Here is a 7,649-nt window from a genome sequence, read left to right as displayed (position 1 = left end):
CGCTCAGCAAGGAAGAAGCCACTGCTCCAAAACCGCCATAAAAAATCCAGACTACGGTTTGCAACTGCACATGGGGACTTAGATCGTACTTTTTGGAGAAATGTCCTCTGGTCTGATGAAACAAAAATATAACTGTTTGGCCATAATGACCATTGTTATGTTTGGAGGAAAAGGGGGGAGGCTTGCAAGCCGAAGAACACCATCCCAACCGTGAAGCACGGGGGTGGCAGCATCATGTTGTGGGGGTGCTGTGCTGCAGGAGGGACTGGTGCACTTCACAAAATAGATGGCATCATGAGGGAGGAAAATTATGTGGATTAAAGCAACATCTCAAGACATCAGTCAGGAAGTTAAAGCTTGGTCATACTTCCAAAGTTGTGGCAAAATGGCTTAAGGACAACAAAGTCAAGGTATTGAAGTGGCCATCACAAAGCCCTGACCTCAATCCTATAGAAGATTTGTGGGCAGAACTGAAAAGGCGTGTGCGAACAAGGAGGCCTACAAACCTGACTCAGTTACACCAGCTCTGTCAGGAGGTATGGGTCAAAATTCACCCATCTTATTGTGGGAAGCTTGTGGAAGGCTACCCGAAACGTTTGACCCAAGTTAAACAATTTAAAGGCAATGCTACCAAATACTATAATACTATGTAAACTTCTGACCCACTGGGAATGTGATGAAAGAAATAAAAGCTGAAATAAATCATTCTCTCTACAATTATTCTGACATTTCACATTCTTAAAATAAAGTGGTGATCCTAACTGACCTAAGACAGGGATTAAATGTCAGGAATTGTGAAAAACTGACTTTAAATGTATTTGGCTAAATGTATGTAAACTTCCGACTTCAACTGTAATCATACCGGAATAAGCACCTGCTAAAGTAAAACAATCCCAGAGCTCCTTTCACGTGTAATCTTATTGTACAGACCTGTTGCATTGACAAATGGCTGCATTCTGTACTTTCTGTCACTGGGAGATCAAATAGTCAAAATATGAAACTTGTTGTTTAGTAAATCTGCTAGGGCCTGCAAAAGTTGGTGCCAGTTTATCAGCTTTTTTCTGGTTCACTTGTACTAAAAACATTCCTATGGATCTACTTAATTTAATTTTGGACAGTTTTCCATGAAAATTACTGTCTTAAGTCACTGGCGTTATTTAAACTCTATCGAATTTAGAAATAATAATTAGAAATCAACTTATATTGACAAAAATGTATCCTATTCAATTATTAATATAGCCTAAATCTGTTCCAATTTGTCCACTGTGTCTCTTACAGACTGTTTGAGTTCACAACTTCAAGGGCACAGCTTATCTTTAACCCAAACACCAGATATGCTGGGGAGGGAGAGAAATGGTGACCTATGATTTAATATCAGTTGATAGCTGTTCACTTAGGAGTGTAATAAAATCAAACAATAGGAAGCAAATGCTGTCAACACTCATATTTGTCATGTGCCCTTGTATTGAAACCTTTGCTTCAAATTACTAAGACATTGCTTTATTAGCATTTTTTAAACATTTATTTAACTAGCCAAGTCAGTTAAGAACAAATTCATATTTACAATGACGACCTAGGAACAGTGGGTTAACTGCCTTGTTCAGGGGCAGAACAACGGATTTTTACCTTGTCAGGTTGGGGATTTGAACTAGAAACCTTTCGGTTACTGGCCCAATGCTCTAAGCACTAGGCTACCTGCCACTTCCAGCATGCTTGCTGAAAGCCATCAATATCATATTACTATGAACCATACTGTCAGCACTCATTACAGTTGACTTTAACTGATAGACCATGAGTACCATGAATCACGTTTCTGTAAAAACCTTTAATCATGTATTTTTTCTACTACAGTATACACCTAAATCCTTGTTTTACTAACCCGTGTTAATCAAATGAGCTATAGCATTTATGGTGTTCTTATACTGTTTTCCTGGTTTTGAATCCAGGTTGAATCATTTTTCATTAGATATCATTCAAGATAAACAAATACACTGTATATGAACTTTTATGTACCCTACTTTGTGCTGGGCTGTCATCTGTATTTCTATAGAGTACCACAGTATGAGTTATAATACTCATGAAACTTAGAGGTCAAACAGGCTTACCCTGGCGTGACGTTTTGATAACCGTGTAAATCTCTCTAGTACAAGGTGACTTTTATCAATATATCGCCTGTATTTACCTCCCAAAAATGAAACGCTAAGTAGCTGCTAATGTGGCCATCATAAAGAACTACATATGCCATAGTGATCTGGATGAGACTGCTGAACCGAGGCAAAAGTAAGAATCTCTGGATTAACTATCTAATGTTAGCTAAATGTAGTAATGAATAAATAGGCTACAATACTTTAAATAGACAATTCTGTGAACTGTCTTGTGCAAGTTTTAAACTGACACAATACCTGTTAGCAAAGGTGTCAGCTAGAGGTGACGTGCAGGAGCTTGCAGGGATTTGTAGTTTTGCATGATGTCTACTTTGATGCAAATTAGCATTTTCGAATCTGAGAGTAAATAGATCCGAATATATTGACAAAAGTCACCTTGTCCGAGAGAGAGCTACATGGTTATCAAAACGTCACGTCAGGGTAAGCCTACACGAAACACAGCCCTTATTTTAAATGTTTCTAAAATCCTATATGGGAAAAATGAATGGTGGAAAAACAATTGGAACCATTTCCCTGTATGACCTCTAGGTTTTACGGGTATCATGACACCGCCACTGTGGGGCTCTAACTAGACCTTGGCACCCCAAGCGTGGTTCCCACACTACAAAGGATTTCATAAAAAAACTAATTTCTATTAAATTACTCTATAGTTTAAACCACCCCAGTTGGTTTTTCTTAATTTGCTCTATATTCATTAATGTCTATTATGTTGAAGATTGGTATGTAACCAGGGTTGGGGAGTAACAGATTACATGTAATCCATTAAAAGTAAGGGATTACAAAAAACGCTAACTGTAATCTGTTACATTGCCAGCAAAAATATTGTATTCAGATTACAGATACTTTTGAATTCAGAAAGGATGTTTGCGAAAAAAAATATTTCACACTTCTTTGTTTTCTCAATGACATTCAAATCAGCACTGAGTTTAAATTTGTTCCACTTGAGCAAGTATGACCATAAATCAGAGACCACTATGATGACACCAAATGTGTTTGATGGATCGTGGGTAAAGTGCAGGAAAAGGCTTTTGCAGGCCACAGTCCAAGCTATGTCTTCCAATGGTGCGACTGCTGTCGGCATCCAAAGATTATCTAACTTGAATAAACGCTTGAAGGTAAGGATGACAGCAGTGGTGTAGTCTACGGCGATACGGACATGATTTATTATTGATATCTAAATAGTGCATTGATGTGAATCACACTGCTGCTCTCTCATTTAGCCATTTGCCCCTTATGGATTGTGGTTGTGTGGATGGCTGTTCACAAATCTAAATGTGTATTTGAATCCAATAATGGTTGAATTCAAGAAGTTTAAACTGCCTATCAATCATTGTTTTTGAAGCCAGTGGGCAGCCAATGAAAAATGTGCTCTTGCAACAGCTGCATAGTGTAGATCCCAGCCTACCGGTATAAAAGTGAAGCTTTTATTGCTCAATCTAAATTTGATAGACTTAAAGGGCAATCTGTAGCTGCTACATACATTTTTGGACTTATATATACACACACACACATATATATATATATAGTACCAGTCAAAAGTTTGGACACACCTACTCATTCTAGGGTTTTTCTTAATTTTTACTATTTTCTACATAGTAGAAATAACACATATGGAATCATGTAGTAACCAAAAAAGTGTTAAACAAATCAAAATATATGTACTATTTGAGATTCTTCAAAGTAGCCAGCCTTTGCCTTGATGACAGCTTTGCACACTCTTGGCATTCTCTCAACTAGCTTCATGAGGTAGTCACCTGGAATGCATTTCAATAAACAGGTGTGCCTTGTTAAAAGTTAATTTGTGGAATTTCTTTCCTTCTTAATGAGTTTGAACCAATCAATTGTGTTGTGAAAAGGTAGGGGTGATACAGAAGATAGCCCTATTTGGTAAAATACCAAGTCCATATTATGGCAAGAACTTATCAAATAAGCAAAGAGAAATGACAGACCATCATTACTTTAAGACATGAAGATCAGTCAATCCAATTCCTCAAGTGCAGTCGCAAAAACCATCAAGTGCTGTGATGAAACTGGCTCTCATGTGGACAGCCATGGGAAAGGAAGACCCAGAGTTACCTCTGCTACAGAGGATAATTTCATTAGAGTTACCAGCCTCAGAAAGTTCAAGTAACAGACACATCTCAACCAACTGTTCAGAGGAGACTGCATGAATCAGGCCTTCGTGGTCAAATTTCTGCAAAGAAACCACTACTAAAGGACACCGATAATAAGAAGAGACTTGCTTGGGCCAAGAAACACGAGCAATGGACATTAGACCGGTGGAAATCTGTCCTTTGGTCTGATGAGTCCAAATTTGAGATTTTTTGTTCCAACTGCTGTGTCTATCTATGTGAGACGCAGAGTAGGCGAACGGATGTTCTCCGCATGTGTGGTTCCCACCGTGAAGCATGGAGGAGGAGGTGTGATGGTGTGGGGGTGCTTTGCTGGTGACACTGTCAGTGATTTATTTAGAATTCAAGGCACACTTAACCAGCATGGCTACCACAGCGATACGCCATCCCATCTGGTTTGGGCTTAGTGGGACAATCATTTGTTTTCAACAGGATAATGACTCAACACTCCTCCAGGCTGTGTAAGGGCTATTTGAACAAGAAGGAGTGCTGCATCAGATGACCTGGCCTCCACATTCACCCGACCTCAACCCAATTGAGATGGTTTGGGATGAGTTGGACCGCAGAGTGAAGGAAAAGCAGTCAACAAGTGCTCAGCATATGTGGGAACTCCTTCAAGACTGTTGGAAAATAATTCCAGGTGAAGCTGGTTGAGAGAATGCCAAGAGTGTGCAAAGCTGTCACCAAGGCAAAACGTGGCAATACCAAATGCACATATGGCATTCATTTTTCATTTTTTTTGCCATTCCATGAGCGCAGCATTTATTTTTCAACTCGAATCAATGAGCCAAATCAGTCCTCCATGACAACAAAATCATAAACAACAGAGTAGGGCTGGCTAATAAGTCCTTAGTTTTTGGGTTATGCTCTGTAAGGACCGATGCCGGACAGGAGAAGCAGGTACGGGGAGTCAGACATTTATACGAGAACAAGACAGGAACAGCGTCAGCACACGGGTAACACGGACATATGACAAACAATGCAGCAGCGGGGAACAGAGCTGGGGAACTGACAAATATAGGGGAGGTAATAAACAGGTGATTGAGTGAGTCCAGGTGACTCCAATATCGCTGAAGCGCGTGATGAGGGAAGGCAGGTGTGCGTAAATGATGGTGGCAGGAGTGCTTAATGCATGATCCGGCGGAGCATGACGTGGGATGGGAACCTGCCGAGCCAACCGAGGCAAGGAAACCTCGAGCCAGCTAGGACGTGTAAGCCCGACGAGCTGGCTTAGGCACACCCGGTTCCATCGGCGGCGGAATCCAAGCCTGACGTCACCAACAAAACAAGAAAACTCATGGGCCGGCTGGGCGAACGAGACCTGACGATCCGGCTGAGGCCCGACGTGGGATGGCGCCTTCCGAGCCAACCGGGGCAAGGAAACCCGACAAGCTAGCTAGGCACCCCCAGTTCCATTGGCGGCGACCCAGGACTGACGTCACCACCAACCGGAACGCCAGTACTCCCCGATGCTTCGTGTGATGGCTGCTGCATTCTGTGAGGACCGACGGTGCACAGGAGAAGCAGGTACAGGGAGTCAGACATTTATACGAGAACAGACAGAGGACAAGACAGGAACAGCGTCAGCACACAGGAAACACGGACATATGACAAACAATGCAGCAGCGGGGAACAGTGCTGGGGAACTGACAAATATAGGGGAGGTAATAAACAGTTGATTGAGTGAGTCCAATATCGCGTGACGAGGGAAGGCAGGTGTGCGTAAATGATGGTGGCAGGAATGCGTAATGGCGCTCGAGGGAAGAGCGGGAGCAGGCGTGACATGCTCAGGTAAAATAATTTGGCTAATTTATACTTCCATATTTCCAAGTCCTACTCGTGAAGATCAAGGGGTATAACATTTATTGGAATGACTAGAATTCTGATAGACTCGGTTTTAAATGTAAAGATATAATTTAATCTTATTATTATATGTAGTAGAAAGCAATGGGTTAGAAGAAGCTTACATAACCAACCCATAAAGTAATATTTAACATCCAGCTATGTAAACTTTTACAATGATTTATCCTGCAATAGATGTTGTTCAAATTGGTAACATGCGTTTTTTATTCTTCTAATGCCTCTTAAGGGTAAAGCAATCTAAAAGTAACTAAATGTAATCAGATTACGTTACTGAGTTTGGGTAAAACAAAAGTTACGTTACTTGATTACAATTTTGGACAGGTAACTAGCAACTGTAACGGATTACATTTAGAAAGTAACCTACCCAACCCTGTATGTAACATGCCCAAATCATGAACCACATCAGCCATATAGCAAGTTCACCAATTACAATATAGTAACTGCATCCTATAATTATTCCTTACAGCTTTACAAAACCAATCTTAATTATGCAATTAGTCAGTTGACTAGAAAAGAGCTTCACGTTAAAAACAGACAAGAGCATTGCGCTTGTCAAACAAACAAAATGCAGTGAATTGATATTCAGAAGTCAATTACCTGGGTGTATGTCTTGGAACCCCGCTGTCATAATGAACTCCACTGGGGTTACCCAGTGAGAAAACAGCTGGTTCTATAGTGCTAGGGTCTGAGTAAACAAAGTATTGGATATACATAAATTCTATACACAGCACAGACACAAAGAGTACAGGTGAGAGTGTGATCTTCATTCCCCTCTTTCAGACCAAACCCTGTGAAAAAAATGTAGGAAAAGTGAATTAGGGCATGTGAACAAACACGTGTTACTTCCAACCTGTCAAAATAATATGCAAACATGCACATATACTGTATACAGTATATAACTGACATTGATTGTGCTATCATTTTCAAGATCAGTTTACAAGGGGGGAGTGAATTTAAAAATATATATTGTAACCAAAGGCATTGTTGCTTTTTAAAGTAAAAGAAAACACATGTTGGAATATTTTTGTCTTACAGGGGATGATACTAAGCAGGTTTGACTGGATGTTTCCTTGCCTGATACATCTGATGATGAGACTATAATTACAGTTGAAGTCAGAAGTTTACATACACCTTAGCCAAATACATTTAAACTCAGTTTTTCACAATTCCTGACATTTAATCCAAGTAAATATTCCCTGTCTTAGGTCAGTTAGGATCACCACTTTATTTTAAGAATGTGAAATGTCAGAATAATAGTAGAGAGAATTATTTATTTCAGCTTTATTTCTTTCATCGCATTCCCAGTGGGTCAGAAGTTTACATACACTCAATTAGTATTTGGTAGCATTACCTATAAATTGTTTAACTTGGGTCAAACGTTTCGGGTAGCCTTCCACAAGCTTCCCACAATAAGTTGGGTGAATTTTGACCCATTCCTCCTGACAGAGCTGGTGTAACTGAGTCAGGTTTATAGGGCTCCTTGTTCGCA

This window comes from Salvelinus namaycush, chromosome 27 (assembly GCF_016432855.1).
Source record: "Salvelinus namaycush isolate Seneca chromosome 27, SaNama_1.0, whole genome shotgun sequence".
NCBI lineage: Eukaryota > Metazoa > Chordata > Actinopteri > Salmoniformes > Salmonidae > Salvelinus > Salvelinus namaycush.
This window is presented reverse-complemented; position numbering follows the sequence as displayed.